The sequence below is a fragment of the Antechinus flavipes genome, chromosome 5 (genome assembly GCF_016432865.1).
Source record: "Antechinus flavipes isolate AdamAnt ecotype Samford, QLD, Australia chromosome 5, AdamAnt_v2, whole genome shotgun sequence".
Taxonomy (NCBI): domain Eukaryota; kingdom Metazoa; phylum Chordata; class Mammalia; order Dasyuromorphia; family Dasyuridae; genus Antechinus; species Antechinus flavipes.
Window position 1 is genome coordinate 111,073,437 of NC_067402.1, and position 25,188 is coordinate 111,098,624.

A 25,188-nucleotide genomic window follows, 5' to 3' on the forward strand; every position below is an offset into this window, starting at 1 on the left:
ACCACGAGGATACCCAGACTAGACTCTGGTTACTTCACGCCCTCCAAACCCCTGTTAGTTTAACACAACTAACACAAATCACAGGCCATGGAGTGTTAGAGCTGGAAAGGCTCATTCATCAAATCAAAGAATGCTTGCTGTAGCTCAAGGCACAAAGTCAAAGAATGGTGTCACATCTTGTGGCTCTTTGGTGAGAAAGTAGAGGTTAATAGCCAGGCAGAGTGAGGAGAATGGCCAGTGGCCGGTGAATGGTGGTGTTGCTTTGGTTAACTACTCAGGGAATTAAGGAAGAACAGCTGGGGGTGGACAGGTTAAGCCTGTCCCATCGAGGGATGGTTTGTAAGCATTTAAAAAACAAAGTCAGGTGCACTATCATCCAGCATGGCTCTGTCAAGAATAGATCTTATTTGACAGGGTTACTGGATGGTATGTTAAGAGCATACTATGGCTATGTTGTTATTTATTAATTTTTTCACTCATGTCTGACTCTTTGTGATCCATTTGGAGTCACAGATACTAGAGTGGTTTTGCCATTTCCTTCTCCAGCTCATGTTACAGATGAGGAACTGAGGTGAAGGGATTAAGTGACTTGCCCAGGGTCATTAAACTGATAAATATCTGAGGCTGGATTTGAATGTACTCAGTAAGAAAACAAGAAATTGTATCTGAGCCAAGAAATCCCCCCACCCCCATCCCCTCCATCCCCCTACTCACTTTGGTCCTGAATAGTTCTTGTGCCTTACAGCAGTGAATCGGATGGATTTCCAGAAGACAAGAAGGAATTGTGCTTCTTTCTTTCAAATGAGTGCTCAATTGCCAGAATATCCTCCAAGACATTCTGTGAAGCCCTGGGAGGTGCAGTAGATAGGTGTATAGAGTACAAGGCGTGGAGTCAGGAAGACCTATATTCAAATTTGGCTTTAGACACTAGCTGTGAGGCCCTGGGCAAGTCAGTTAACCTCAGATTTCTCAAGTATAAAATTTCTCAAGGATAACAAAAGCACTTACTTCTCAAGGTTGTTGTGAAGGACAAATGAAATAATATTTGTCCAGCACTTAGCACATATTAGCACTTAATTAATGCCCATCCTTCCTCTCTCCTTCTGTCTCCTCCCCTGCACGAATCATATTCAGATCCAAATTCAGGTGTCTATATATGAATGTATATATGTATAAATGCATCTACAGAAAGCAGCATACATAAATGCTAGCCATTATATTTATTAAGTTGGTCTGTTAGCTCTCTACTGCATTCTTCCCTGTAAGCGTCCCTGCTTCCCATGCTCTCTTCTGAATTATTTTTCACTAAATTCTACTCTAGTCCCCATTATCTGGCAATTAATGCCAGTTCCTCGGTGGTTTACTATAACTTCAGCTGCCCAACATTACAGTTGTTCTATGTCTCCGGGACCAGAATGGCTCTGAGCTAGTTACAGTCTCTGTTGTTTAAATGAGTCCCTCAATATGCCTCTTCATAGAAAGGCTCTCCTCAGATGGGTCTTGGGTCCCTCCAATGAATTTCTCTTTTTTACTCTGGGTCAGTTTAGGATAACTCTCTCCATTTACATCTCCACCCTCCCAGTGCCTGGGTTGTTTGCTCCTTCTCAGTCAAAACTCCTCACTGAGTCTTTTTGGGGTTGGAAAGGAGCCCCTAATCTTTTCTCATTTTGCCTGTCTTCCATCTTCTGAGAGCATCTGGGCCAGGTTATGCAAATTACCCCCAGGCTGCTACTCCAAGTTCTCCAGAAAGTGAATAGGGGAGGGATAGCACTAGATCTTTTAAACAAAAATGCCTGTTCTGAGGGAGTAGAGCCTCGACTAAATAATTAGTAAGTAACGCAGGAGATTTTTGTTTCCTGGTTATAGCATAATTAGGATGATTCAAAATTTTTGAATCTGAATGACTAAACCCAAAGAGTATTGATTAGTAGATGAATGATGATTGAGAAGAAAGTTTCTAATAGCAATTCACAGAGATCTGTCTTCAGCTCTGTTCTGATTGACATTTTTACCAGTGACTTAGATGGAAGCATAAACATCAGGGTCATCAAATTTGCAGATGGCAGAAACTAGCTAATACATTGAATGACAGAATCAGGAAGCAAAAAGATCATAGAAGACTGCATTAAGGGGATGAAACTAAAAAAGATGAAATATGATAGAGATAAATGGGAAATATTTATTTTTGATTAGAAAAATCAGCTCCACAAATCAAGATGGGGGTGATATGGCTAGACAACAGCTGATGTGTAAAAGATCTGGAGTTTTTAGTAGCTGCACATTTAGGGTAATATGGCAGCCCCCCAAAAGCTAGCACTCACTAAAGCTGTATTGATAGAAGCCCAGTTTTAAAAGGATACTGACAAACTAGGGCATGCTAGAGAAGTGGTCAATGCAACAAGGAGACTCAAAATCATTCAAGGATCTGTATTGAAGGTGGAGATGTATAGCCGAAGAAGAGAAGACATTGGTGAAGACCTGGCAATTTTCTTCATGTTTTTGAAGGCCTGCTTGTGTGGAAGAAGAATCTGACTTATTCTGTAAGGGAACAATAGGGAGTACGAGGTAGAAGAGAGCTTCATACAAGGAAAAACTTACTGATAATAATTTGTAATTGAACTGGCTAACTTGGAATAGTCTATCTCAAGAGTTGCTTACTTCCCTCTTTTTGGAAGGTCATCAAATAGAGACAGGATAACCATTGCAAGAGAGTGTTCATGCTTTGGGTTAGTGTCAGACTAAGTTTTGAAGTCCTTCTTCCCTTTGAGGTGCCATGATTCTAAGAGAAAGACAGATTATCTTGTAGCTAAATTGATTCAGAAACCCTTAATCTGGCTTGTCAGGAATCAAGCAGGGATACTGGATGGGCAAGAATAGAGTCTGAACCACTTGCCCAGGGTGACTTCTTTTTAACAGAGAAGTAGGAACACTATTCCTTAGCATGTTAAAAGTCCGAAAGAGCTGGGTTCAAGTTCTACCCCAATATATAGTAGTTATACAATTTTGCGGAAGTTACTTAACCTCTCAGCCTCTAGGCAATACTTTATGACTATTAATTAGAGAGAAAGTGCCAAACTCCATTGGTAGAGGGAATTTCCCCACCTGGGAGTTCTCTGTACTAATGAAATCAGTTTCTATCCTTGTCTCTGTAGGAAAATAACTGGATCCTGGGGATTTAAGGAAGAGATAGTGTTCAGGGTACAAAATTGCCTGATATTGGGTGAATTAGTAATAGGGTTTTATGTTGTTCTACAAGTTTTATTTTACTGGTTGAAGACATTAAATATTTTTTCCAGGCTCTGCTTGTTTTCATCCTTCTTTTAGCTGCAGCCTCTCACTCTAGTTTTGATTCTTGGAGGCAAGTTTATCCTATGTTGAAACCTAGCCTGAGCTCTTTCTCTCATTTTCCTTGGTCCCTTGAGAAACAAGAATTTTTTCTAACCGGGAACATTATTCACCTTTTAGCCTCTAGTTGAAATACCTCTTCTCTCCTCAGTGCTACTTGAAGCTTGAGTTGAAGACATTCCCAAGCTTATTCCACAGAAATCCCTGAACTAACTGCTCTTCTGCTCTGAGGACCTTGCTTCTAGCCTCTCATGGTTGTGTCCCTCCCACCATAGGCACCCAATAAATATTATTGAAGGAATAAATCAGTGAGTAATCACCTGCTTTGGCTTTTCTTTTCTGGTGGACTGATTTTTTCCTGGTCTCTCCCAACTCCATGAGCTCATCTTGAGTTTTTTTTCCCCTAGGCTTTTTCTTAACTGCAAGTCTCAACTCTATAGCCAAGATATTTAACAACCCCACCATCTTGTCATCTTCCTACTCTTTCCTCACCTGTATCAGTACCTTCTAGATCAGAGCTCCAGAGAGTGCCTTCCTCCCTTGGGTACTTAATATGCACAGTCTTGATTAAGAGCCAACTCACCTAATTCACAGTTGGCACCAGACAATGCTTTATGCCATCTACCCTGGATATTTTGACATCTTGCCCTTAACCCACATATGTAGTTGCTAGATCCTGCCATTTTTACCTTATCTCTCGGATATAACCCCTTCTTTCCTCTCACATAGCTACCACCTTTCCCCCATTCCTTACAAACCTTTCTTTTAGGGGGTCCTATCTCTGGATTGAGATGGATTGGGTTTGGTCCTGGCAGAACCAAGCTATGAAAGAAACGGGTCAGGTTTTTTCTTATTTCTGAATCATTATATCCCTACCATTCTCTTAAATAAAGCTTAGGTTTGGTTCATGTCTAGGAATCCCTCAAAAGGGATTATTAACAGAGTCACTACTAGGAAACCAGGTCAGATACAGGACAGCTGGGGGCAATAGAGAGAGTACAGGATGTGGAGTCTTCCTGATTTAAATGCAAATCCAATCTCAGACACTATCTGTGTGACCCTGGGCAAGTCACTTAACCCTGTTTGCCTCAGTTTCCTCATCTGTAAATAACTGAAGAAGGAAATGGCAAAACACTCCAGCATCTTTGCCAAGAAAATCCCAAATGGGGTCACAGCGAGTTGAATGTGACTGAAAAATGAGCTGAATTTGTTTCCTCTACCACAAAAGAAATGCTTAAACATGAGACTTATGAACACACATTGCTCTGTACAAATGCTTAAAGCATGAACAGTCATTTCCTCTTCATCTACGATGTGCCATCTGAACAACTCACTCCTATTCCATATCCTTTGGCAAGCCTGGCATATTTGGCTCATTCTCTGCCAGTGATCATCTCTTCCAAGAAGTTATAGCTTCAGGGAACATCTCTTATAGGGTATTGGGCCCTGGCTGAAGAACTCAAAAGAATTCTTGCCCTCTCAAACTCATGTGACTGCTGCCAAGGTCAGTCATACCGCCTCAGAGCTGGTTCACCTGTGCTCAAGGAAAGAAGCAAAAAGTAGAACAAGCAAGCAGGGACTGGAAGCACATTCTCAGCTTTGTCTCACTGACATATGTGGGCAGTCACCATTAGTGTTGGAAGGGAGCGGGGAACAGAATCCTCTCTCCTCTCTCTCCCCACAAAGTCCAAGGAAGCCCAAATCCAAAGTCACACTTTGAAAAGAGTAGAAGGGAGGGAGATCAGCAATTGTCTTTCCTTTCAAAGTCTGCTGAGTGGGCAGCTCTTACTGCTCAGTCACTAATCCTCTTAGACATGAGTCCCAGTTCTGAGTAGGAACCTGGAGAGCTTTATAGCAACAGGAAGTCCCTAGTTCTTGCAGTTTCACAGGATGACCATTGTTCTATTTATATAGTGATTTAAAGAAGCTGGTTCTGTACCGGAAAATTTGCTTGATTTTGAGCTAGATGACCTAAGTCTAAATTGTCTTTTTTTTTTTTTTTTTTTTTTGCTATTTTTATAACCTTACATAAGTTACTTAACTTCTAAGGGTCTCAGTTTTCTCATCTGTAAAATGAAATAATAATAACAATAGTTAATGTTTATATAGTGATTACTATATGTGTGGCTCTAAGCACTTTAGAATGACTATCTCATTTAATCCTGGGACCCCTTTTTACAGAGGTAATAACTGAGACAAACAAAAATCAAATGACTTGCTTAAAGTCACACAGATAGGAAGTGTCTGAGCCTAGATTTGAACTCTAGACCCAGGGCTCCATTGACTTAGCTCACTGACTTATTCTCTCTATTCCCTCACACACACATATATCTGTTAACTTATACATTGGATGTGGCAGCCACAGTAGATAGTTAATATCACTCATGATGGCTTGCAGATTGAGGCACTTTGCTGTCAAGCTTTAAGGGTATCACAGTAGGTTTGGGGATAATTTTAACATTATAACCAAAATCTCAGCTTTGGAATGGACCTTAGGGTCATATCATCTAATTTGAGTAGGAACTCCCTCCACTACATCTGGTAATGAGGGAAAAACCAGCAACCTCTAGTTTTAGTCAAACAAGGACATTCCCTCTAATTGATCATTGACCTCCTGATTAAAAGTCCGATTCATTCATTCTGTACATTCAACAAACATTTTTTTTATTATAGCTTTTTATTTACAAGATATATGCATGGGTAATTTTTCAGCATTGACAATTGCCAAACATTTTATTCCAATTTTTCTCCCTCCTTTCCCCCACCCCCTCCCCTAGATGGCAGGTTGACCAATACATATTAAATATGTTAAAGTATAAGTTAAATACAATATAAGTGTACATGTCCAAACAGTTATTTTGCTGTACAAAAAGAATTGGACTCTGAAATATTGTACAATTAGCCTGTGAAAGAAATCCAAAATGCAGGCGGACAAAAATAGAGGGATTGGGAATTCAATGTAATGGTTCTTAGTCATCTCCCAGAGTTCTTTCACTGGCTGTAGCTGGTTCAGTTCATTCCTGCTCCATTGGAACTGATTTAGTTCGTCTCATTGCTGAAGATGGCCAGGTCCATCAGAATTGGTCATCATATAGTATTTCAACAAACATTTTAAAGTACTAACTGTCTTATGCAAGAGAAGCAGCAATATGATGCAGAATAGCAATTCTCAACTCTTTGGTTTTAGGACTCCTTTATAATCTTAAAAATTATTGAGCCCCTTTGTGGGAAAATTGAGATGTGTTATTGGTGGAACGGTGAACTGACTCAACCATTCTATAGAGCAATTGGGAACTGTGCTTAAAAGGGCTATAAAACCATGTGTATACTTTGACCCAGCAATGCTATTACTAGGTCAATATCCCAAAGAGATTAGAAAACAAAAGGAAAAGAACCTAGACGTACAAAAATATTTATAGCAGCTCTTTTCTGGTGGCAAAGAACTGGAAATTTAGAGGCTACCCATTAAATGGGGAATGGCTGAACAATTTGTGACATCGGATTGTGATGAGATATCTTTGTGCTATAAGAAATGATGAGTGAGATGCTCTCAGAAAAACCTATATGAACTACATGAAAAACTTACATGAACTGATGCATAAGGGAGTGAGCAAAACCAGAACACTGGACATAGTAAGAGCAACATTGTACTACGATCAATTGTGAATGACTTAGCTATTCTCAGCAATACAATGATAAAAGATAGCTCTGAAGACTTATGGTGAAAAAGGCTTATCATCCCCAGAGAAGGGCAGATGGAGTCTGAATGCAGATTGAAGCATACTTTTTTTTAAACTGTATTTTCTTGGGGGTTTTTTGTCTATGTTTTTTTCACAACATAACTAATATGGAAATAAGTTTTGCGTACCTGCACAGGTATAACCTGTATCAAATTGCTTGCCTTCTCATTGGAGGCATGGGGAGGGACAGAATTTAAAATTCAAAATTAAAAAAAAGAATGTTAAATTTTTTTTTACATATAATTGGTGGAAAATGAAATACTAAATAAACATTTTAAATTATTAAGCCTCCAAAGAACTTTTATTTATGTGGATTATATTGGAAGCTAAAGATTCTACAATATATAAGGAGAGAGAGAGAGCATTGCAGGTATGAGAGATACCCTTTGCCACAGCACTATTGATTGAATAGTTCTCTGCAGCTAAAGACTCAAAGTTGGAAGAGGCCTTGGGGCCCCTTGGAGGAGGGACTGATCTTCTCCTTTCACAACTTCTGTTGCTGCTGCAGCTGCTCCTGCCTCTATCACTATCATTACTATTGCTAATACTTATTTCAGCTGCCTATAATGAAAAGAATGCTAGGCTTGGAGTAGAAGAATTGTTTGATTCTGGTCTCTACGCCTGCTGTGCTCTGGGTAAGTTGCATGCTTTCTGGACCAGTTGCCTCTCTCATTGCTAGTGCTTTCCTCTGAGCATAGCTCCTATTTTCCTTCTCTCTGACTGATTATTGTATTTATGTATACATGTACATATTTATATATGTATATGTATGTATATGCATACACATATACATACACTTTCCAACTTAACATCATATGGACATCTTGAACTTAAGATGTCCAAAGCAAAATTCATTTTCTTAAAAATTATTAACTTGAGGTGCAGCTAGATAGTGCAGTGGATAGAGCACCAGCCCTCAAGTCAGAAGGACCTGAGTTCAAATCTGGCCTCAGACACTTAACACGTTCTAGTTGTGTGACTCTGGGCAAGTCACTTAACCCCAATTTCCTCAGCCAAAAAAAAAGATTATTAACTTGATTATCCATTTCTCTAAGTTCTCTGTTTCCACTGAGGGTACAGCCATCTTTCCAGTAACTTAAACTCACAATCTTGGAGTCAGTCCTTGACTCTTCCCTGTCACTCATCCCTTTTCTTCAATCAGCTATCAAATTTTGCTGGTTGTATTTCTACAATGTCTCTCACATTTATCACCTTATTGGTCACTGCCTTCATTCTGACCTTCTTCACTTTTTACCTGAATTATTTCAATGATTCCCTCATTGGTCTCTCTGTTTTGTTTCTCTTTTTTCTCTAACCCATATTCTCTGGGGCAGCCAAAATGCTCAGCTCTCAGTCAATTACTCCCTTTCTCAAGAAGTTCCTTTTGTACTGGGACATTAATAATTGGTGGAGTTGTGGACTGATCCAACCATTCTGGAGAACAATTTGGAACTATGCCCAAGGGACTATCAAACTGTCCACACCCTTTGATCCAGCAATATCTCTACTGGGCTTGTATCCCAAAGAGATCATAAAAAAGGGAAAAGGACGTATGTGTACAAAAATATTTATGGCAGCCCTTTTTGTAGTGGCAAGTACCTGGAAACTGAGTGGATGCTCATCAGTTGGAGAATGGCTGAATAAGTTATGGTCTATGAATGTTATGGAATATTATTGTTCTACATGAAATAGTTAACAGGATGATTTCAGAGAGGCCAAGAGAGACATGAATTGATGCTAAGTGAACTTAGTAGAACCAGGAGAAAATTGTACACAGCAACATTATACAATGATCAGTTCTGAGGGATGTGTCTCTTTTCAATAGTGAGATGATTCAGGCCAGTTCCAAAGGTCTTGTGATGGAGAGGGCCATCTGCACCTAGAGAAAGAACTGTAGTGATTGAGTGTAGCTCACAATGTACTATTTCCACTTTTTTGTTGTTGTTGTTTGCTTACTTTTTGTTTTCTTTCTCATTTTTCCCCCTTTTGGTCTAGCTTTTCTAGTGCAACATGATAATTGTGGAAATATATATGGAAAAATTGCATGTTTAACATATATTGGATTATTTGCCATTTAGGAAATGGGGTGGGGAGGAAAAGGAGGGGAAAATTGGAACACAAGGTTTTGCAAGGGTGAATGTTGAAAATTATGCATATGTTTCGAAAATAAAAAGCTTTAATAAAAAAAGAGTGAACCCAGAATTTGTTCCCTTTTGCCTCTAGGATAAAATAGAAATTCTGTTTAGCATTTAAAATCTTTCACAAAATGAATACAATCTATCTTTCCAGGCTTATTAAACATCATCCCCCTACATTCCAGTCAAAATGACCTATTTGCTGATCTTGCTGCTTTATATTCCATTTTCCATCTCCACACTTTGTACATGTTCTCCAGTATCTGGAATGCTCTGGCTCCTCATCTCTGCTTCCTTCAATTCATCTCTGCTTCCTTCAAGGCAAGATTCAGATACTACCAGGTCCTATATGAAGCTTCTCATGATAACCTCTCCTGCCAGTAACTCCCTCTAAAATTACTCTGTATTTTTCCTGTCCATACTTATACTTTCCATTTATGGCTGCCCTGGCTTCCTTCCAACCCCACTTTCTACAATGAGCCTTTTCCAACCCCTCTTACTTCTAATGCCTTTTTTTCTCCTGTTTCCTATTTATCTCATATAAAGCTTGTTTGTATGTAGTTATTTTCAGTTGAGATCTCCTCCAGAGTTGAGAGAGTCTTATATCTCTCTTTGTAACCTCAGCATTTAGCACATAGTAGGCACTTAATAATTGTCTGTTGACTGACTAACATCATCTCATATGTTGTTTCTTCCCATAGAATACAAATTCCTTGAGGGCAGGGATGCCCTCAATTTTTGAATTGAGTCCTCAGTGCTCAGCATAATTCTTGGTCATTAAGTAGCAAGCACTTAATAAATGCTTTTTGATTGATTTATTTAATCTACAGAGCTCCAACAGTATGCTTCATTGTGGCTGTTCTGACATTAACTCCCTAGCTTGGACTAATGGAAATTGAAGATTTCCTTGAGATCAAATCCAATTCTATTATGTTGTATTTGTATGATGCTGAGAAAGTCACTTTGTCTCATTTTCTTCAGCTATAAAATAGTAGGTGATATTGTATCTTCAGTTCCTTCTAAGCTCTAAATCCCAGGCTCCTACAAAGAGGCAGTATGATAGAATAGAAAGGACGCTGGATTTGGTTCAGATCTTGGTTCTGAAGCATCTGATCTATGTGACCGCTGTAGGCCTCAGTTTCCTGACCTGTAAAATGAGGGTACTGGGCTGGATGACCTCTCAGATCTCTTCCCACTCTAAATATATGCTTATCAATTCAGCACATCTAAAACAAAACTAATCATTTTCCTCCCTGCACTGGCTCTCCCTCCTACCTCCTTATTTCCGTTAATGGCACCATCGCCTTTATTGTGCTTCATGGCAATTAGGAATAAATGGTAAGCTGTTTAAGTAAATGACTGTAATTACTATTACTTTTACATAGCCAAATCAAGCATTTCTGGGGTTAGCTAGAGAAGAGGAGGAGGGAGAGAGAAGGGGTTCTGGGCAAAACAAGATATTATTCTCAAGGTCCTTGGATCCTTAAAACAGGGAGATTTGGGTATCAGAGCTCTCTATTTCTCCAGTCCACTGTATTCGCAATCCAAGCTTTGGGAAGGAGAGGCAGGTTGGACACTGTGCTTTGACAGCCTGATTGTCTAAAGACCTCATGCCCTCTACTTTTCTGAGCTAGGAATCATCTTCTTTCTAGTCCCTGTTCAAGGAGCCAAGATCAGAATAATGGGGGATGGGACTTTGGACCTTGGAAGAAGGGGAAATAGTCTCTTTTGCTCCGTCTGGCTGGAAGACATAAACTCTCCCTTCTCCTCCCTTCACTCTCCACCATTATTTCTTAGCTCCCCTGATTATAATATGAATGCAGGGACATTCTTGGAGGCTTCAAAACATGCTTCTATTCTCTTATTAGGTTTCACAAATAAGGATGGGTAAACACACATGTACAAATAGAAGAAAAAGTAATTTCTAGTTCGTTGTCAGCTCCTATATTTGATGAGACCTTGAGCAGCTGTTAGCTCCTCATGGCAGGGGTTAGTACACATGCCGTAGACTTCTCTTCCAACTCTTGTAGCTATCCATAGAACTGATCTTCTTGGGCAGAAGAGTAAAAAAGAACAGTATCTTTTCCCAAGAATCATTGAATTCTACATCTACCTGTTTTTGTCACTAATTACCCATGTGTTGAAAGACAAGAGAGGAGGGCAAAGAAAGAAATAAGCATCTATAAAGTGCTTATAATGTTCCAGGCACTGTACTAGGTGTTTTTTTTTTTTTTTAACAAATATTTTCTCATTTTATCCTCCCAATAACTTTGGGAAATAGGTGCTATTATTAGCACCATTTTTATAAATGAGGAAATTAAGGCAAAGAGATTGTGATTTGCCTAGGATTACCCAGTGTCTGAGGCCAAATTTGAATTTACCTCCTGACTCCACGCCCATTGCTCTATTCATTGCACCATGATGTTTCCATTTTCCTCATCTATAAAATGGGAATTAATGAAAACTAGAAATATTTTTGGAGCACATTTATTAACTGCAAAATGATTCCTCATAAACAGAACCTCACAATAAGCCAGTGAGGTAGGTGCTGCTATTATTCTCATTTTTGAAAAAAGATGAAAACTGAGATTCAGAGAGATTACCTCTTCCTCAAAGTCACACAGCTAGTTAGAATCTGAGGGAGAATTCAAATCCAGATCTTCTTGACTTTTGGTCTGATGTACTATTTGCAACTACTGTGCCCAGTTGTTTTGAGAATAAAATGTGATTAATATACATGACAGTGTTTTGAAAGTTAAATGCTACTCATATTAGGTATTGGATTAACATTTTATTCTCAAAGTGTTTGCTTGTCCCATCATGGAAAAAATAAGGAAAAAAATAACACAATTAAAAAAAGTTAAAACAAGTTATTTACAATTGCCTCCAGTGCCAAGCAAAACAAGAAAAGTTATAGTTTTTCATGACTTATAGAGTCAGTGTAGCAGAATAGACAGAGAGCTGACCCTGAAGGCAAAAACTTAGGTTGAAATTCTAATTCCATTATTTCCTAGCTCTATGATTATGGATAAAGAAACCAATGGTCCCAAACTTCAGGTAATGCTTTAAGACTAGGAGTTATAAACAAGTTGGTCTCAGTACTAGGTTTACTTTTTCCTGGCACAAAATAAATGCTTAATAAAGACTAGCAGATTTATTGATCAGGATAGTTCATCCTTATATGGATAAAATCATCATTTCTAAAGATATTTGAAGCACATAAAATTGAACAAAGCTCCTTGGTCCTTCTGGTTACTCCATGTGCTTAGTGGTGAAAGACTTGATAGCAATCCCTGGTCCCCAAGAGGAGGAGACTGAATAAAACCCTGCTGAGCCAAAAAGAGTGGCCCCTTCCATTGACTCTATCTTCTGGTACTCTCTCATATATGGGGACTCTTTGAGACTCCTTAGAACTTTTTTTGTCCTGGTGGCTGTAACATATAGCTGTATAACTGGTGTATTTTCTGTCTAGGCAAGTCTGAGCCTGGACCTTGGGCCCTTGGTTATTCCTTCTGCTTTGTGTCACTTTTTCTGCTCATAGATAACTGAACAATGACTCTGAAATGGATATCTCTAGCCTTAGAGACACCCTTGTGAGTTTGAGAATTTGGTACCTTCCTTAGAGTGGATTGGCAGCAGCTTTTTTCTGTATTTACATCCTTCTCAGAGAAGATGATGACCAATTAGAAGATGAACCCATCTTGTTGTTGTTGTTGTTTGGAGCTGTCCAGACAATGAATAGGCAAAGTGAAGGTGAACCTGCTGTGCAATAGTCCCATAAAACTATTACGTATTTTTATGCTTTAAGTATCAACCTTTTGAGAGAGCATAATAGAAGTTATTGGGCTATTGTTTCATGTTTTAAGTTTTTGTCAATGCACAATTATGAGCCTTTTGTGTATTAAGTATCTCTTTTTATGGAGGAAATAAAAGGTTGTATTTTATCTACTTCATAGTGCACATTGAGTATCTTTCTGTTTCATTTCTGGGAGACCTTAGACATTAATCAGCCTACTATTTCTTTAAATGATTTTATCCCAGATGTAAAGAATGGGAGAGTTTGAGCAAGGGATAGCCCCCTCTCTCTCTCTTTTTTTTTTTTGAGGCCAGACTCACTGCAGGCTTATATCTGGCCTATATGATCCCTGGATAAGAGGTCCCTCAGTGGGAGTTGATAACTAACAGACTCCTAGACCAGCACCTGTCTGTTACTATATGTTGATAGAATGGTGGAAGATGCGAACTACTAGCTGAAACTCAACTAAGTTTCAAAGGCATAATTATCCCATCATTGAACTGATTCAAACTTCCTTGAACATTGAAAGTAAGAAGGAACAAACATCTACAGATGGAAAGGTCCTCTGGTCCCAATTTGTCATTTTACAGATGAGGAAACTGAGGCCCAGGAGGTTGTGACTTGCCCAACATCACATAGGTAGTAAGCTTCAAAGGTAGGATATAAAACTAGGTTTGTTCATTGTACTTTCCATTCTCCTTAGAAAGATATTATCAAAGAAATAAGTCATTTGTTTATATTTGAAATAGACTTTCCTCTTCATTTCAGCCTCAGTTTTAGCCTCATAGTCAAAACATACAAGGTATGGTTTTTCCTCAAGGTTGACACATGCAATTAGAATAACAATAGCTTGTTTATATAATCTTTAAAAGATTTACAAAGATTGTCTAGCAAATATTTTTTCCCCAAGTCATGGATTTACAAGTTTTAACACCTTTGATCTGTATTCAGTTTCCATAATTCTTTCTCTGGATATGGATGGCATTTTGAATCACAAGTGTTTTTAAAAATAGCTTTTTATTTTTCCAAATATACACAGATAGTTTTTTTTAACATCCACCTTTGCAAAACCCTGTGAATCACAAGTATCTTGAAATTGTCTTGTATTTCTGAGAAGAGCTAAGTCTATCATAGCTGATCATCATATAATGTTGTTACACTGTACACTGTTCTCTTGGCTCTGCTCATTTCACTCAGCATCAGTTCATGATAAGTCTTTGCATTCATATACAAGTCTTTATATTTATATACAACGATTTGTTCAGCCATTCCCCAATTGATGGATATCCTCTCAATTTCTAGTTCTTTAACACTACAAAAAAGTGTGTTACAAACATTTTTGCACATGTAGATCCTTCCCCCTTTTTTTATTATCTCTTTAGAATACAGATCCAGTTGTGGCACTGCTGGATCAAAGGGTATGCACAGTTTTATAGCCTTTTGGGCGTATTTCCAAATTGCTCTCCAGAATAGTTGGATCAGTTCATAACTCCACTGACAGTGCTTTATTGTCGCCAGAAGTATTATCAATTTCTTTTTTCTTCTAAACCATAGCAGATTAAAAAGATGGATTTATCTTCTGGGAGTAAACATTCTCCTGTGATACAGAGTCAGTGGGATGTGTCTATATAAGTGACAGAATGTAAAAAAGCACAGCTTGGAAATTCATCCCATCATTATTTCATTATATGCTTCCCTGCAAAAATCTACATTTTGTTTTTTCCCAATAGCAGTCTGTCTCTGCTTTTCTTCTATGTTACTCCAGGGCCATTCTCCCACGGTCTGACTTGTCCTTGGATTTTGCCTTAAATCTCCAGCCATTGATATTTTTCCTTTCCCTTTGTGAAGACGATACTCTAGCCAATAATTTATCCCTTCAACAAGGCCCTGGTCAATACAAGCAGCTGGGCTCAGCTGTCAGTTTCATGCTGCTTTATCCTTTGGTGGGTTGGAGATTTCTTTGGAACGCTCAGAGAAAGACTTCTCCTCTCTGGCTGCCTCATATCTTTGCCCCTTCTTACTGCCCTCCTGCCAGCCATGGTGACCTCATTAAGAAGGTTGCCTGAAATTCTCCCTACCTGGGTCCCAAACCCAGCCCCCAAAGCCACTGGGAAATCATCTCTTGCTCTTACTTAATGTGCATCAGCTAGGCTGACATAAAAAGTTTTGCTGGACTGGGCAGATGCTGAGTCTGCAACTTGCTGTGGGACAAGTTCCACAAAGCAGCTTTCCTTACTGGTCTTGAAATCAACTTGCCTGTGTAGTCTAAGAGTGAGGAAATGGGGTTCCCTAGGAAAGTAGGCTCTTTACTCAAGTCCAGATACATTGAACAGATAATTCATAGAAACACAGGGTTTGGAGCAGGAAAGGACCTAGGAAACTAAATACAACTTTATCATATTACAGCTGGGAAAAATGAGGTCCATATAGGTGCTTTGATTTGACTTGTCAACTAATTTGCTAAATAAAAACATTAGAATCAGAGCAATAACAAGGGTAATATAACTAGCATTTTATGTGAGATACTAAAATGTAGAGGATTCTGTCAGCAGAACCCCTTTTAAAAAATTAGAAAAAGTCTAATATTTTCCCCCAGTTACATGTAAAATAATTTTAAACATCTGTGTTTAAATCTTATAATTTCAGATTCTCTTCCTTCCTCCTCATCCCCCTCACTGCATTAAGGCATATATGCAAAACATTTTTAATAAGTCATGCTGTGAAAGAAAACATAGACACTGCCCCCCCACAAAAAAAATCTCAAGAAAAATAAGTTTAGGAAAAGTGTGCTTTAAGTCCTGAAGTCAGGAAGATCTGAATTCAAATCTGGCCTCAGATGCTTAACACTTTCTGGCTGTGTGGCCCTGGGCAAGTCACTTAACCCCAATTGCCTCAAATAAAAAAGAAAAAGAAAAAGTATGCTTTAATCTTTATTCAGACAAAATCAGTTCTTTATTTGGATATGGATAGCAGTAGCAAGTATTCCTTTGTCAGGTTAAAACAACTGTGTAAGATAAACTAGTTAAAATAGGAAACTACTCAGTGTTGAGGTTTCTTCCCTGTACTCTTAGCAGGGTCTTTCCCAGCTTCCCCCCCACCCTTTTTTTGCAACAACAGGAGTCCATATTCTAGAACCTTTGTCTACCCCCAAGGGGCCTCTACCTCCCCCACTCTCCAGAACCTTATACTTTGAGGTTTAAGGTATATTTTCTGTGATCTCTTCATTATTTTTCTCCTTTCCCACCTTCTGTATGGCTCTCAATTGCAGTTTGTGCTTCTTTTGCTCCAGGTGCCAGAATTGCTAGTTATTGTTATGGCTAGCATTAAAACTGGGTTCTTTTGACCCCAAAGTCAGAGTTCTATCCACTCACTAACTCTTTTTCACACAAGGATTCCATTGCAGGATTTAAGCTGAAAACACTAGTCAGGCTACAAGATAAAATTGACAGGGTACCATCCTTAATTAGCAATGAGTGAGGGAAGTCAGGATTGCAGTCACTGGAAATGACTAATCAGATTATGGATATTTCAGTGTGGAGGTCTCCAAATGTAGGTGAAATTTTGCTATGCTATATAGTTTTTAGCTGAAAAATGGGAGCAGGTATAATGGGGAGGGAACCTTCTGTCAGTTGATGACCCTTCTTATCTCATTTTACTAGTGGCACTCATTTATGCCCCCAATTTTAGGTTTCCTTGTGTATCATCCCTTGTCTCTAGCAGTCTTTCTACCTCTGCAGAGACTAGAGAATATTAAGGAATTAGCTATTCAAATAGACAGGTTCTAACTATGCTTATTATTCCAAGGCTGATAAGCTCTTTGAAGGGAAGAGAATTAGAACCCAGGCTTTGGACAGCGCCACATAGATCAGGAGATGCCATTCTGGTAGCGAATATTAGAGAGAAGTGGGCTAGACAATTGCATAATTAGGTCAATTTGAAACTGAATGAACTCAAAGAAAAGTAATAATGGTTCAATGTCAACCTGGAAGGATGACTCCAGGGATTTTTGCTTGGATCTAAGTCATTTAACATTTTAATACATAATTTGAATGAATGCATATATGGACTACTTATTAAATCTGTAGATGCTTGAAATTATGAGGGATAGCTAATATATTCAAATTGGGATTCAGAAAAATGGTTTAGAATCTTGGGCAAAATCTAATAAGGTTACATTTAATAGGGGGTAAAAGTGAATTCTTAACACCTGGATTCTAAAAATGAGCTTCATAAGTTTAAGGTGAGAGAGGCTGAGCTAGGTAGCAGTTCCCCTGAAAAACATCTGAGGATTGTAGTGGACTTCAAGTTCACTATGTTTTTATAGTGAGACATGAAAGCCAAGCCAATTAAATGAAGTTTTAGGCTATGTTAAAGTAGGCCTTACATATAGGATTTCTCCTCTTTTCAAATTTTAATTTTTTTAGATTATACATGTACATTAATTTTTTACAAATTTCCATAGGAGTCATGTTGGGAGAAAAAAATCAGAACAAAAGAGAAAAACCACAAGACAGAAAAAAAAAAACAGAAGAAAAAAAGATAAAAACAGAATGATTCAATCTGCATTCAGTCTTCACAGTTCTCTCTCTGGATGTGGATACCATTTTCCATCCAAAGTTTATTGAAATTGCCTTGGATCACTCAATTGCTGAGAAGAGCTAAGTCTATCATTGGTGATCACCACATAGTTTTGCTGTTGCTGTGTACAATGTTTTCTCAGTTCTGCTTGATTCATTCAGCATCAGCTCAAGTAAGTTGGAAAGTCTTTTCTGAAATCAGCCTCACATATAGGATTAAGGAAGAAACTGTACTACAGTACTCTGCCCAGAGCGAGTGTCAGATTTGGGGGAAGATATTATTACTAAGTTGGAAAGCAAGCAAGGGAGGTTGGTCAGGATGGTGAGGGGCTCCAAGTTCATGCTGTCATGGCAAAGGAATTGCACCTGTTCTTAGAGGAATCTGGAAGCAATGGATGGGAATTTCAAAAGGATCCACTTATAACTTAGCATAAGGAGAAACTTCCTAACAAACTACCCTATCCAGAAGTGATATGGATTACTTTAGAAATGAAGTCTCCTTCATTGAAGGTTTTGAAGCAGTCTGGATGCCCACTTTTTGGGCATGCTGTAGACAGAATTTTTGTTCAGGAATAGGTTAAGACTAAATGACCTCTGAGGTTCCATCGATTGTGTGAGCTCTCTCCTTTTTTTCCTCTTCTTCTCTCATCTCCTCTCTCATGTCCAGCTGTCTCTCTATTCTGTATATGTCTTACTCTTTCCAAGCATGGGCTTCTTTCTTTCCTTCACCTCTCTCTTTCTCAGTCTCTGTCTTCTCTGTCTCTCTGTCTCTTTGACTCTTGAACATTCTTAGTTTCTTAAACTTCTCTCTTTATACCCAGAGATTGGCCCCTCATCATGTCTTGCACCCCAGCATTGAAGAAACATCCTATTGTCTCTTAAATCCACATATGAAATTGCAGGCCTCTGTATCTAGGCATGCTCTCTGGAGTTTTATTGCTCCACCTTTCAATCTCGAGCCTCTCTCTGGTATTGTCACAATTGGGTGGGGGCCTCCCAGCATTCTTCTTTGGACCAGAGAGCATTTGTTATTTTCTCTTTTGAAATGTTTTTAAAAATAAAAAGCATGCTACAGACATATAAGGTGTTCTAGTCAAATTCAAAAGAGAGGGCAATGAGAATTGGTATTTATTTGTGGATGGGAAATAAATAAGAGAAGAATAATTAGAGAGTGTGAGCAAATTTCTCTATGTACCAAATGTGGTATTGTGGAAAGAATACTAGACTGGGAGTCTAAAGACTTGGTTCTCATCCTAACTAGCTGGGTGATTTTAGGCGAGTCAAATCACCTCAGTTTCCTCAAATGTAAAGTGAGGGGGTTAATAGAATAGGTGAGCTTCTAGCCCTAAGATTCTATGGTTTTTTAAAGAGAAAGAAATGTGAACTTCAAGAAGAGGCTGGGTAACCTGAATCTAAAAACTGTGCCACGGTCTTTGAATTTAATTCCAAAGCCCCAAAGGAATCCTAGGTGAGGAGTTGAGGAGCCTCTGAAGGAGTACTTTGTCAAGAGCTTTATAATGTGCCTGATGGTTATCTTGCCAGTTGCTGGTCTGCTTTCCATTCCCAACAGTGGCATTTGATGCCTCTGTATGGTATATTATAGACTAATTAAGTCAGTTAATGATAAGGACACTCCAGTAAGCAATCTAAAGTATTCTCCTGCTCTATCTCTGTCACCCTCCTTTCATCAGGCCATTAAGGTGACAGGCTTAATGGAACATAGCAATCTCCCCCTCTGCTAGCTTCTACTTTCTCTACCTCATGGAGCAGGGAGTCCTGGGAGGTGATAAGCTAGATGGAGATGTAACTGCAAGGCTGGTCCAAATAAATTCTTGTTTTCCTGCCCTACATTCACAGCTTGATCAACCCCTGAGATATTTCTGTAGGAGGAATTCTTTTCCTTTTCATATCAGGATATAGAGAAGCCAGATAAATGATGGAAGGCCAGTACTTTGGCCTGGATGCTCAGTTATCAAAGGGTTCCCAAGGGGATATTGCAGCTAAAGGCAATGTAGGGTAGGGGGCAAAATACTGACTGGAAAGTAACAGACCTGAGTTTTAGTCCTAGCTTTGCTTTTAAGAAGGGCTTTACTGGACTTAGAATGAAGATAAATTCAGTTCAAATTCTTCCATAGATACTTATGTATAAGTATCCTTGGTTGTACTGGGCAAGTTTAATCTCTCAGGCTCGGTTTCCTCATCTGTTAAGTGGGCATAATAATAGCATCTGCTTCATGGGGTTGTCACATAGGTGAAGTGCTTCTTAAACCTATTAGCGAGTATTAAGTAGCTAGCTGTGAGACCTCCAGCAGATTACTTTACTTCTCTGAGCCTCATATTCTGCCTCTGTAAAGTGAAGAGATTAAATTAGATGGAGTCAAAGTTACCTCCAGCTTTATTCTTCTATATACTGTGATTCCAGGCAAGGTATATTTCCAATGCCCAGGACCCAGGACAGCTCTATTCATCAGCTCAATCTGTAGTATTAAGTGTCCTCCTTCCCTAATTAATCAAGGAGATATTGTAAAAGAAACTAGGAGAATATTTGGGAAGCTGTACCATAGGCAGACACAAATCTCCTTTTGTTTTCCCAAGCATCAACCTTTTCTCTGAGTTAATCACTGCCATTCTGGCCCTGCTACTTCTCACAGCCCCAGCTTCAGAGATGCTCAGGAGCTAATGTCTAAGTTAGGGCTGGGAGACACTACAGAGCACTTCATCTTACCAGAGAAGGGATCCAGAATAAACTCCATGGATCTGTGCAAAGGCTGAAGACTGGATGGGGAGGGGGTTTGGTGGAGAAGGATAGTGGGGGAGGAGAAAATAGTCTCCATCAGTCCACATGTAACGTACATCCTTTAGCTCTTAGACATTGATCTGTCATCTTTAATTTTGGATGGAGACATACATATTGTACACTCCTTCAAACCACAAATCAACCACTTTTTTTGTCTTCCTCCTCTTTAAATCTACCATGAAGGAATTATGGTGGCTGGGGACCATCCATTTTACTGGCACCAGAGCTGAAGAGGGGCTGGGATAACAAATGTTCCATTAGAGAAAAGTAATGTACTACACTGAATGGAGATGTGCTTTCCAGGTCACCCAGTTCCTTTAATGTTGGAGAGGCAGGAAGCATTTGAGCCGATCAGAGGGGGAAGAAACTATCAAGGAGGTAGATGGAGTTGCATGGAGGGCATCTGGTAACCTAGCCAATCCTGGACTTCCTCAGGAACAGGGACCGCCTGTCTCTTATTGCCTCAATAGCAAACCACAGTAACCAAGTCTGGCTTTAAACTTCCAGGCTTGTTGTTTGTTCTAGAAAAACATAAAGCAAATAATTTATTAGTGTCTGGAAGTGTTATTTAAAAACAAGAAATCAGGGGGAGGTAGGTGGTGCTGTGGATACAACACCAGCACTGAAGTCTAGAGGACCTGAGTTCAAATCTAGCCTCAGACACTTACTAGCTGTGTGACTCTGGGCAAGTCATTTAACCCAGATTGCCTAAAAAACCAAACAAGGAATTGAAATGGTGCAGTGGGTTGAGCATTTGACCCTTTTTGTTGGTTAATGTGCTTAACTTCTCAGACCTCAGGTTTGTCATTTATAGAATGAGAAGGATAGAAAGATTTTTTTAAAGCCTCCCAGAAATACCCACAGATCACTTAATTAGCAGTAACTAGGAATTGGAAAGGGGATTTCCAGCCAGGCATCCCTAAATGATGTAATGCCCCAGTGTGATTATAACAGTGATTGGAAGAAATAACTTCTTAATAAAGATCTTTCCACCTGAGTCTGTGGCCCTGGGACTTGGGCTGGCATAAGTCAGGGAAAGATGCCTTTTTCACTTTTGCCTCTTTGAAGACTCAATATAGGAGTTTGACTTGTGGCAGAGAGAGAAGTTTGTCGAGGAGCATTTAGTGATTATGAGGTACCCCTTGCTGTTTTGTGGTTGGTGGAGAATACAATGTCATGTTAAGAGTTTTTGGTGAGATCTATCTGACTCTGTTTCCCTATCTGTAAAATGTGGAAGCTGGACTAGACGGCACTGTGGTCCTTTCGCACTATACATCTGGGATTCATTATGAAAATCATACCATGATCCTAAGTCATTTGACCCCTTCACCTCTGAGGTTACTTATCTGTAAAATGAAGGGAGTAGACTAGAATATTCCTAATGTCTCTTAAATCTAAATACTACAATTGAACATCAATACCTGAAATAATTCTAGATCAATAGAAAACAGAAGAGGAAATGAGATACAGTAAAAAGCAGACTAGTCTTAAGAGTCAAGGTAGCTATGTGACCTTGAACAAATCACTTAACCCCAAACTTACTGAGTTTGTATATTATTGTATATTGTATTATTGTATTACATTTACATATTGTATATATTAGATTTGTGACCATAGGCAAGCCATTTATCTTTCTAAGACTGAAAATTATAAAATCATTCATTCATTCAATCAGCAAGCATTTATTAAGCACCTGCTATGAACCAGACACTGTGTTAGATTCTGGGGATCCACAGATAAATATGAAGTAGTACTTGTTTCTAAGGAGCTTACATGCCATAGCAGAGATAACATGTACATAGATAAAGAAGAAATACAAAATAAAAAAAGCTCTCTTTCTAGGGAGAGAGGGTACTAGCATTTGTGTGTGTATGTGTGTGTAGGGGTCAGAAAAGGCTTAATATGGCAAATGAGTCAAGTATTGAAAGAGGTAAGGGATTCTGTAAAGTGAAGGAAGCAAAATCCAGCCATGGAAGGCTAAAAGTACAAAACTTCAGAGAAGGGAGATGGGGTGTAATGTGTTCTGACAAGCAAGAATTCTGATTTGCAGAGATTGTAGTGGGCAGAAGGGGAGTAATGTAAAGTAAACCTGGAAAAGCAGGTTGGAGCCAGATTGGGAAGGCAAAACAAGTTTTTGATATGTATCAATTGAGTGAGTTTCCATATTGGAAATTCCCTACAGCAATGAAATCCTTCTGGACCTGCCTTGCAAATATATCTATACTTATATCACCTACATTGAAATCTATTTTTATATTTACACTTACATTTATTTCTATATCTTTATCAACACCTTCATCTACATCATCTATAGTTATATCTATATCTGTATAATCTATTTCCATAGCTATCCATATTTGTTCAGTGTCTATATGGGTATATCTAAATATAGTGATTTTTGATATTATTATCAATAAAGTGATATGTGATCATTCATCTATTTCTTATAGATCTCTTCTTATAATCTTTATACTTATAATCTCTTCAAAAGTTTGGTTCAGATCTTTTGTGCTAAAGTAATTCAGAGTGAGTCTCTATATTGTTTTTCCACTTTTTCTCATCCATTGAAGGAACTTTGCATGCCCACAGGCAGTCTCCTGAGAGGACAGGTAACAGTCCTCCGAGAGTCTGACTTCATATTTTCTTGCTTGACTCTTCATGAATTTCCTGCTAGAAGTGAGTTTGGAGAGAAAATGCTACAAGGGGTACTCTGGAGATCTTCTCTCATCTCTGCCTAGAGATTCCCTTACCTTGGCATTAAGATTAAAACCTGTTGGATTTAATGAATTACAAGAGAGTTGTAGAATTTTAGGTCTGGGAGGGATCATAGAAATCAGTGCAATCTCCACATTTTACAGATGAAGAAACTGAGACCCCAGAGAAATTGTCATTTGTTCAAGATCACAAAGGCTCACTAAACAGAACACAGGCTTCCTACTCCCAGACCAATAATCTCTAATTCAACACCTATTCATCAAGTGACTAATGAATGTGAGGAACTATGCCCGGCATTAGTGATAAAAAAAAATGAAACAGTCGTGGATCTCAGGGGAACTATGTCTGTTGGCAGGTATATTCTGAACATAGGTAGGATTTAAGATAGAAGGTGAAAAGAATAAATTGCTCTCTAAATATTTGAGGATGAAGGGTAGATTAATGCCTAGGGTGATTAGGGAAGACTTCATAGAGGAGACGGTACCTGGGCCTTGAAGGAGAAATAAGATTCCGAAAGGTACAGAACAAGAGGTTGTGCATTTCAGGCATGTCTTATAGCTTGTGTAAATTCACAGAGCATAGAGATGCCTTGTTGAGATGGGCAGCAGAGAGTTGTCCAACTTAATTGGAACAGAGTACGTGAAAGAGAAACTTGGAAAAGTAGTTTGGAGCCAGACTGCCAGATTAGAGAGTTTGTGTTTCATTCTAAATGTGGTAGGGAGCTAAACTAAAGGTTTCTGAGTAGGTGGGTCACATGGTCAGATTTTGTATTTTGGGAAGATTATTTTATAGGAGGATGGTTTAGAGAAGGATGAGCCTGTACCAAGGAGACCAATTAGGAGGATGCTATTACAATAGTTCAGGTAATAGATGATGAAGTTCTTCAATAGTGGTCCTGAGAGTGAACAGGGACACATGGGAATTGCATTCCATAGTCATTTCCACATCTGAAATGAAAATCCAGCACAGACCATCTCTATTTTGTATAAATAGCTGGGTCATTGGCTCTAACCACTGAATTCTCCGTCTCCTGATTGGCTGATGGTAGTCTCTTGGGATCTACTCTGTTCACTGAATAGTACATCTCACTGATGTGATTATGTAAATCTATACTCTAGGAATGCCATGTAACATTGTATTTCCTCTGCTCCCAAGAAATTTAAGCACTTTACTAATAGTATCTATTTCCTCCTTACATTTTCCTCTAAGGAAGGGCAAAGGAGTAATGAGCATTTAGTATTAATATGGTCATATGTATCTCTCTTTTGGCCCTTTGCCCATTCTGACTTATTTGTGTCCAAGTCTTATCTTCCCATGTCAAATTTTAAGTGATGTGAGGCAATGAATTAAGTTGTATTCCTCCTTGTGTTTCTTGAAGTGTCTAGCTTTCCATGAAGTAGATTTTGGAATTGTAACTAGTGTAGGGCGAAGAGGGCTTTCTTGATGGTACCAAGGGGAATGTTTCCCCTCTTATGCCCCTGTATTATCCTGTACTGGGAAGCAGCAACACTTGCATACATATAGTCAACAGCAGAAATTGTGCCAGGGGCCGGCCTAGCACTGGAGAGAAAAGAAAGACGAACAACAAGTTCCTGTTCCTGCAGTCAAGGAGCTCACAGTCTAATGGAGGAGACAAGATGCAAATAATTAGGCACAGACAAGAAAGATGTATACCTGAAAAATTAGAGATAAACTTCAGAGGGAAGGCACTAACATTAAGGGAGATTAGGAAAGACTTGTAGTAGGTGGGGTTTTTATCTAGGACCTAAAGGAAAATAGAAAGCAGCTAGGTGATGCATTGGATAGAATGCTGGGCCTGGAGTCAGGGAGACTAAATTTCCTGAGTTTTTAATTGATTTCAGACATTTACTCAGATCCTGGACAAATCATTTCATTCTGTTTGCCTCAGTTTGCTCATTTATAAAATAAGCTGGAGAAAGAAATAGCCAACCACTCCAGTCTCTTTGTCAAGAAGACCCCAAACAGAGGTCATGAAGAGTCAAAAAGGCTGAATAACCAACTAAATAACAGAAAGGAGCCAGTATAGCCAAGGGGCAGAAGTGAGGAGGTTGGAATTTCCAGG